Source organism: Stegastes partitus, unplaced genomic scaffold (genome assembly GCF_000690725.1).
Source record: "Stegastes partitus isolate 25-593 unplaced genomic scaffold, Stegastes_partitus-1.0.2 Scaffold2516, whole genome shotgun sequence".
Classification (NCBI taxonomy): domain Eukaryota; kingdom Metazoa; phylum Chordata; class Actinopteri; family Pomacentridae; genus Stegastes; species Stegastes partitus.
This window is the reverse complement of record NW_007580247.1, coordinates 48,266-58,117: the sequence shown is the minus strand read 5'-3', so window position 1 is coordinate 58,117 and position 9,852 is coordinate 48,266.

The window sequence follows — 9,852 nt, the reverse complement described above, 5'->3', positions numbered from 1 at the left end:
AGCCAGAGTGCGTTTCCACCCCGGCCAACACGCACGCCGCCGCGGCTCGCCACTAAACAGGAAGTGGCTCTTAGGTAGGCCACACTTGCTCCGATCTGCCCCAAACTCGACATGCCGGATCACAGTCCTGCCCGGAGCAGGTTTGCGCCACACCCCACCGTGCACGACGACCGACACGCGTAGGGCGAGGACCCGTCCATCGCCGCTTGCGGCTTTAATTTATATTAAAACGCTGACGTAATAAATGGAACTATGATTTCCTTTCAGCGGTTCAGATTGTTAAGTCGGAAAAATGGTAGAAATTCAACAAAATGTGTTTTTTTTTTCGGATTGCCGGTTGAATAAAAAATCGTTTTATAGATTGACGAGAAAGAAAAGAACCAAATCGTCACATTTGAGAAACTGCAAACATTTGAAGTCGCTCGACGATCATTGCAGCTCTGTCTGAAAACGCTTTATTACCACCAGAAGAATCTTTTCTCACAATTAACCAGAAGAGCTGCAACGACTGATCAATTTAAACAACTTTTTTTAAAGGAAAAAAGTTTAAGTAGACTTAAGAATTTCTTTGTAATAGGACAAAGGTATAAAGTTGCTAGCTGTACCTTGACATGTTTCGGCGTTTCATCTGTCGCCTTCTTCAGAAGCATCATCTGACATGTGTGACTTTATCAGCTGTTGTTCCTGGGTGTGGCCAATCTGACAGGTCCAGTGGGCGTGTCAGTTTGGCCACACCTACCACCGTGTGGTGGTCTCTGGAGCAGAGCGTCCCAGGTGTGGGATAGAAGGAACGCTCCATCATCTCTATTGATGGTGTGTGAGCCCCGCTTCCTGATTTCAATGGACTCCCGGATCCAGCGCCTGTATTTATGCTCCTCGGTCCCTATGATCCTCGCGTCTTCCCAATTCATCACATGATTAGCAACAGCTGATAAAGACACGTCACACAGGTCAGATGATGCTTCTGAAGAAGGCGACAGATGGATCGCCGAAACATGTCAAGGTACAGCTAACAACTTCATACCATTGTCCTATTACAAAGAAACTCTTAAGAATGTACTTTGAGGACAAAATAGTGCTACATTATGAAAAAAGTCTAAATTCTCGCGCTTCAGTTTCTTAAATGTGAATATTTTTCTTTCCTCCTCTGTGACTACAAACTGAACATCTGAGGAGCCACGTTTTCCTCCAGGCCTTCCCAGACGTGGTCGGTCAACACCTGCAACCTGCCGCCAGCTCCCCAAAAACCAAACCAATGGACACCAGCATCTCTCAAGAGTCCGTTTTAATGGGATTTCAGTTGATATATTGTCAGACAGTACTTTCAAAGCCTCACATAAGCAAATCTGCACACGAGGCTCGAACGCCGACGCCGTGGATGTCTTCTGTCGGGTTCACGAAGCAGTAAAAAAAAAAACCAACAACAAAAAAACAAAAGGTCCTTTTCTCAGCGTCCACAGGAAAGAAAACCGTCTCCTGTCCGACGTCATAAAACTGCTGCAGTCACTCTGGATGAACAAAAATAAAACTCTTCACCTCCTCCGATCCAGTTTGTTCAACCTGACGTCAAACATTTCAGCACCGACGGTTTTTCTTTTTTTGGGGGGACCTTCCAGCCAAACCCGAGGCTTTTTCCTCCTCTGGCTTCATACACGTCGACACGAGCTGTAACTGTGACTGCAGGGAAACGTCTGGAGATCCAGCCAACGTCCAGATTGTTGGGTTTAGTCGCCTGCAGCAGAACCACTACTAATAACAAACGTTCTGCAGTTTTTTGCTCATTTAAAGTCTCAGATTTCACGTGGATTTTATTTGATTTTATTTAGAAAAAAGCCACAACACGATGAGTCACATTTACAAAAATATACCAGATACTATATGTAGTTTATTTGCAAAAAAAGCTTCCTTTTGGGTTCCTTTCTCGTAGAAAAACGACACTAAAGCTTTCAGACGATCACGGCTCTCGTCTCTTTGGTGGACTTACTGGGTCATCCCGTTAAAATCACCCGACTGCTGTCACCAGAGTCTTCTTCCAGACACGATTCCTTCTGCGTCTGAATCACTTCGGTCACATTTTAACGAACATTTGCGTTTGATGCCGACAACACACGTCGTCGAGGGGATTTTATAAATATATTGTTTTTCCGCAGAGTGAGTCGTGTCTAGAAGATGATTCTGGTATCAAATGTGTGTAAAAACGATCCTTTTATTGTCTAGAACTGGTCCCACGTGCTGATGTGAGCCTTGGACGTTTACCCAGAATGCACCTTTCAGAAAACAGAATCACATCCAGGACACCAGTGTCTGTAAACTACTGAAACCCACAATATTGATTCTCAAAGTTGGCTACAGAGAAAGAAAGAAAAAAAACCCCAAACCCAGACTTATTCTTTAGACTGTGGCACCTGGATGCATGAAAACTGATCAGCAGAACTAAAAGCTGATGAAGTTCTGAGGCTCAGAAAAAAGTAAAAATAAAACGTGAGATCTGGAGCCACATCGATGAACTTTAAGGGGCCTCTAGCTGAAAATACTCAGTGTGAAGGTAGGACTTTGCCTGTTTTCTTCTAATAAACAAACGCTATTGTAAATGAGAGTCTGAGGGCTTCAGGAGTAGATTTTATGAGGAATGACTGTGCTAATAATGACAGCTATAGTTTTAATAATAAATCTTGTGTTTCTGGGCCTAAAATAAACTTCAAGCTCAAACGGTTCTTTATTCTTTTTTTTTCTTTTTTTCCAACGTCAGATGAAAATTTGATCTCTCCTCAGTTTCCCTGCACAGTCACTGACCTCCTACAATTCCCAGAATGCCTCTGCACACATGCCGTGGAAGAGGGCGGGGCCTCGGTGCAGCTCTCTGATTGAAGGAGGAGGGGAGGGGGGGGCTCGTTGAGGGCGGAGCCCGCCGAGTCTCAGGGAGCCGACAGGTCGGATCGGCCCACCTCCGAGTGTCCCTTGAGCAGACCGAGCCGCACCACCACCACCCTCCTCTTCTTCTGCTCCCCCGAACCCTCCTCGTCCTCTTCCTCGTCCTCCTCGTCTCGCTCCTTCGCCTTGCGCTTGCCTCGCTCCTTCCTCTTCTCCTCCTTCCTCTGCTTCTTCGCCTTCTTCCTCCTCCTCTTCTTCTCTTCTTTTTCCTCCGTTGCTCGAGCCTCCTCCTCTTCCTCCTCGTCCTCCTCTTGCACTCCTCCCTGCACTTCCTCCTCTTCCACTTCCTCCTCTACTGCCATCACCATGTCCTCCTCCTCCTCTTCCTCTTCTTCTTCCTCCTCCTCGTCGTCGTCGTCTTCCTCGTCATCCTCGTCGTCGTCGTTCTTCTCCTCCTCCTCCTCGTCTTCGTCCTCCTCCACGTCCGTCATGGCTTCTCCCATCTGTTCCTTCAGGTGCTCCTGTTTGATCCCCGGTTCTCCGTCCTGCGTCTGCTGACGGAAACAGAAAACAAAGTCAGCAGCTGCTCCGGCGCCCCCGTGTGGCCACAACAGGCACCACAGGGACTGACACAAACTCAGAACTGTGATTTTAGTTTTCCTGCAGTGAGCAGCAACACAGGAGTCTTCACCAGAGGACCTGAAGACATTTATTTGGAAACAATCAGTCAATTTAGACCAACCGCTGTGATCTTTTAGGAGAGTGCATCTGCAGAAAGAGAATTTAAAAAAGCTAATAAACGACTTTACAGTGAAAGCTTTTTGCCTGATCGCTAAATGTATTTGTCGACATTTTCTCCAAACATGGCTGACTTCATCCTCTCTGCGTATTTATACGACTGACTACGGCTGCACCGCTAACGACACGACGATAATCACCATAATTGGGATTAACACTTCAACTTTTAGCCAATTATTCGATCATGTTCATGGCAAAATATTTTCATTTGACTTCCACTTTCGTTTGTACAAATCTGCATCAATATCAGATTTATAATAACCTGCATCTGAAATTATTGCAGCTCCTAGAGGACAAATTTTAATCAAATTTAACCCAAAATTTCCCCAATTTGTCTCAAATCATCACATTTGTAGAACTATTTCTGCTCCAGCATCTCCGATCACATGAAACGCGGATATTTGTAAAGATATTTGTGGATTTTTTTTGCTTGATATGTCAAATGTTTATTATAAAGTGGCGACCCACTCTCAGCAGTTTGGTTTTTTAAAAAAAACAAAATTTCAGAAAAATGTAATTTGAGCCTGAAATCGTCTCACATGCAGGAAAATCAACTCAACAAACTCTGTCTTTTAAATTATGTTCAAATAAATACGATTGATCCAATAAATTAGAGCAAACGATGTTCTACCAGACAGACTTCTCCTCTAGATCAGTCATAGAAAATGAGAACGTGACTTTTCTTTTTGCATCAAGCAGCTAATAAAGCAGTTTTCCTCTACGTTGCATCATGGTGTCGCTGCTCTAATCGTACATGGTGCAGCTTTAGTAAACTCCTGCCCTCTGATCCCACCGCCAGCGACACTCACCACATCTTTGCCGTTGCGCAGCCGGTGCAGCAGCAGCCTGACCGTGTCCTTGTTCTGACAGAGGCCCATGGTGTTGAGGGTGTCGAGGGCGGAGCCTGAGCAGCCCTGCAGCCGGAGCTCCGCCCCCAGAGCCGCCTGCATGAAGTTGTTCTTCCAGATGTTCCTGGTGAAGAGCGGGATGGACAGCGCCACCACGGTGCGGCGCTCCAGCAGCGTGAAGGCCTGCTCCTCGGTCAGCTGGCTGCAGAACCAAACAGAACACCGTCAGAACCACGTCTGGTTCCGTTCAGAACCAGCAGCCATTCAACCCTCTGAGCTTCACTACAATCTAAAGTCATGCAACTCTGTGGAAACACGACAACCTCGACTAGAAGGAGAGAGAACTCAGAGATGTGCTCTGTGCAGAATGACACAGAATGAAATGAATCATTTAAAATAGAAAAAGCAGAATTTCTCCAACTGTTTATTTTTACAGAATTAAAAAAAAAAAAAAAAGTACGAAAGTTGGAACGGCAACAATTCTCTCAGATTTTACAGTTTCTAGTTCTGACAAAAGGTGCAGTTTTGATGATTTTTAAAGATAATGTGTTTATTCTTTATCCTTTATTTGGATCCTCAGTAGCTTCCACGAGGTGGTTGCTGGTCTTCCCGGGGTCCATTCACAAAATAAAATTAAAAATACTTACATTTAAAATCACAGAATATCAGTGAGACAACGTAATTTAATATCAACCCAAAGTTAAGACGAGAAAAGTTTTGGAAAAAAAAAAATCAAAAATTGTCACCGAGCACCGAGTAAAGAAAATAAAATTCACACACAAAAAAGTTCCAGAATTTCTATAACAAAAGTTAGATACGATTCATCAATTTGAGTTTTAGTGGCTTCTTAAAGGAACATTTATTTTTAATCTAATACTGGTAGGGAGCATCCTCTATAAAGAACAGTATGACAGAATGCCTGAAGCCTTAAAAAGAAAAAAAAAAAGGTTGAATTTCTTTGATTATTTGTTTCACAAAAATTCCTAAAACCTGAATCAACATTTAGGAGAGTTTTCCAAGTGTCCACAGGTGTTACCAACACTGGGGAAGAAATGGAAGTTCTATATATTATAGCATTTTACTACTTAGTTTTTAAACTCGTCTCCTGTTTGTTCTTCGCAAACACTGACTGCAGTTCAGCCGAAATTCTGGATTTTTGTCACGACTGTCGCTCACAGCCGGGTCACCAGAACTCAGAACTTTTTTTATTATTGTTTTTACAGAGCCTGGTTTGAGCAAATGTTTTATTTCGGATGAGTTCTTAAATGAGACGTGTGAAATTAAGTGACTCTCATAAAATATCACAATTTGAAGATCAGATGTGATGCGTTTTTTCTCCCCTCGACAGAACATTGACTCAGACGAGGAGTTTAAAGACCGTTGGAAAGTTAAAAACTCAACGACTCTATTTTTTGTTTTGTTTTGTTTTTACATTTTCTTGCTGACAAATGTGGTCATTTTGGTGTTTTTTCTTAAAGACAACTTGCCTTTTCGTCAGTTTTGGGGTTCAGAGGGTTAAAAGCTACAATGTGCAGCGTCCCGTCCTGACTCAGACTTACTGGTTGCTCTTGAAGAGGGCGTTGATGTCGGGGAACAGCGAGCGGAGGCAGGTGGTGACCAGCGGAGCTTTGTCCTGGGCCCAGTTCAGGCACCGACGCCAGGGGAAGGAGGACAGCGGCTTCCTGCCCGACACCTTCTGGTGGAAGGGGCTGTCCGAATGCCGCGACAGAGCCTTCATCTGCGGGGAAACACAGCGGGCCGCCGTCACGCAATGAATACAAAGTGCTGCCCGTCAGGGAGACTTAACGCGTCCGTCCTCACCTCCTCTTTCAGCATCTTGCTCCAGAAGTCCATCATGGGCTTGCGGGCGCCTTTGGCCGACCAGAGCATGTGGAAAGCTGCCTTGTAGCTGGACTTGCTCACCAGCAGCGCCGCTTTGCTCTTCTTCCCCATCCTGCGGCCCATCAGCTTCTTGTCTTTGGCCTGCGACTACAAAACGAAACAAACAGTCAGTCTGCAGACGGTCACACTAAACGTTGTGAACAGTGTGCAGTCAGTGGAAGTCCAGCAGCACTCAGGTCCTTGTTTTCCTCCCATACTTACAGAAATAAACTGATTCATTAGACGGAGATTCATGACCTCAAATTCTGTGTGTAAATGAAACATGAGAGGCTGTTTCTGCTGTGTGCTTCAGAAACACTCAGGACTATAAAGTGACGTATAAACATAAAAAAATTAAGACCTTTGGAGTTAATGTGAACCCTGAAACTGTATCGTCAAGACGGTTCTTTCCTCACCTTTGTATCAGTGCCACACATGTTTATTTAAAATAGCAAAATACAACATAAATATAAAAATCCACTCGTGTACACTGGCGGTAGAGAATATAGGGAGACTAATGAATGAATCCACCTGAAAGACTCTCTGAGGAGAATCACCTGGAATACACACACAGACACACTAATACACGCACACACACACAGACACACAAATACATACAGACACAAACACAAAGATATACAACACAGATAGACACAAATACGAACACAAATACACACAGAAACACACAAACAGACGCACATACAAATACACACACAGACACAGGAACACAGGAACACAAACCTACACACACACGCAAACACAAATACACAACACACAAACACAAACACACACCTGCTTGGTGGCGGCCGGCTTCAGCCACAGCGACCTCTTTCCGCTCTGTTTGCGTTTACATTTGCTGCGGATCACCTGCGCGCACGTTTCGCACAGGAACGACTTTTCGTGGACCGCGGATCCCGGGAAGGCCCAGTGCACGGTGTCCGGGGTGGTGAAGGTGTACACCGCCCTCCGGTTGAAGGAGCGACCCTGCCGCTCGAACTGCAGCTTGCAGCAGCAGCAGTTTCTGTCCTCCGGCCGCTTGGGCCGCCGCGAAAGGATGCGGCTCGCAGCGGTGGGCGCGCCGGTCCTCCGAAGCTCCGCATCGTTCCCACCGGGACAGTCCACCTCGGCGCCCACCGCCGGCTCCGGGTGCTCCACCGGCAGGGAGGCGGAGGGCTGCGCCGGGGCGCTCTGCTCGGGTTCGGCCGGTGTAGCGGAGGAGGACGCCTCCGTGGAGGCAAAGTTGGCGTCCGCCGTGTGCGCGTAGTCGTGCTCGTTGGACTCGGAGGACGGTCCGCTCTCCTCGTCGTTGGCCGCGTTGGTCTCCGTGTTTTCAGACGCCATAATGAGCGCCGAGTCTCCGGCCGGAGGACTGAGCGGCTCCGGGCTGCAGGCTAACCGTCCAGCTAACACCGGAGCCCGCCAGCGGCAGCTCGGACTTCCAGACCGGCAGGTTCACAGCGAGACTCCGCCGAACGCTTTTAGCGATGCGGGAGGAGAAAGTCTGCGGGGTTTACCGAAGCTGGGAGGCGGGAATGAAGAGAGTTTCTGTCCGGAGCAGATGGAAAACACCGAGCAGCGGCGGCACCGGATGTAGCCGCAGATAAACAAAACAGCTTCCGGTTTGTGGTCACCGACTGACCTCTGCGGTTCCCCCTGGTGGACGGAGGGAGGTACTGCAGGGCGCTGCGCACAACACAGCAGCGGAGGAAACACTCCTGAATATCTTATAATCCTAAACTGTGTCAGATCTCTGTTCTGCTGCATTATTATTAAGTCAACCAGTAGAATAGTTCCTCTTCTCAACAATCAGAAACAAATATTTTCGAAAGATTATATTGAAAATAATCAACAGACCAAACACACATAAAGACATTTAGCCACACAAATTTAATAATATTTACATGGATGAATTGCACTCAGGTTTATTGCACATGACAGTGTCCTTGTGTTCTTCTGTTTTTCTTATTTATATTGTATGTATAGTGTATATAACTTGCCTCTTTAATTTATAGCTGTGTTTTTCTTGCTTTTCTTGCTGTCACTTTGCTGCTGTACATGAATAACTAATAAAGGATATTCTATTCTATTCTATTCTATTCTATTCTATTCTATTCTATTCTCTTGTAAAAATGTTCCACACATAGAACTTCAACAAAAGTGAATATACCTGTGATCACTGAAACTTAATCAGTATGAACAGAGAAATTAAAATATATACATGTGTAGTGTTTTGAGACGATACTATGACCTTTTTTTTTTTAAACAACATACATGACATTTTTTCTTTTACAGCATACTACACATTGAATGATACATCTATGACATTTTCATTTTGTGGGACTTAACATACTGCAGCATATTTATTTATTTTTTTCAGCATGCTATCCTATGACATTTCTTTTAAGGGCGCGCTTTACTACGACACTTTAACAGCGTATTATGACATTTGGTTTCACACATGTGACATTTTTCTTGATATTTTTTCAGGAGATGCACAATAACATTTTTAGGACATTCATGAACTACATACTACACAATGACTTTTACTATAGATGTTTTTCAGGAACTACTGTGACATTTTTAATTACTTTTTTTTAGGACATACTATACCACGACTTTAAATTGACATTTTTAGGACATTTTTGTAACATAGTTCACAAGGATGTTTTTATTATGACATACTATACTATGACAAGTGTTGCAGCGTATTCAATTCTAACATTTTATACGCTGCTTTGACATTTTTATCAACGTTTTTAGGACATGAAATACTGTAACTTTTGTTTTTATAGCATGCTATCCACACAGAGCTAAGACATGTTGTGCACCGTCACAGCAGCAGCACCTCGTACATCATGAAAACACGACACAGAGGTTTGTGAGTTGGACCTTCAGCTACAAAAATAGACACAACATGAGCAATGACGCACAATATGTCAAAAAAAAGACACAAAATGATTAAAACGAGACACAAAATGACCACAAATGGACTCGAAGCAACAAGAAGAGTCACTTTTCCAGCTGCTCTTCGGTCCTGCCAGCAGGTGTGAGTGTTGAGCTTCGCTGAAGAGGAAAAACCTGAATGATTCATCGTCAGCGTGTGTGTGTGTGTGTGTGTGTGTGTGTGTGTTGTGTGTGTGTGTGTGTGTACATGTGAGTGTACAGGTGTGAACCAGGTAGTGTCGCATGTTTTCATGTTGAGGAGAGAGCAGTCCAATCAACAGATGTCTCACATTATAGACAACTGTAGTGTGTGTGAGTGTGTGTGTGTGTGTGGGTGTGTGTGTGTGTGTGAGTGTGTGTGTGAGTGTGTTGCCGGGCAGTGTCACTGAACTTAATGTGTTTTCATTTTTGCATTCCTTCCTCTGCTGAGCACCTTAAAATGACATATTGACAGCTCATTTCATTCGGCTTTGAAGAGGACACACACACACACACACACACACACACACAC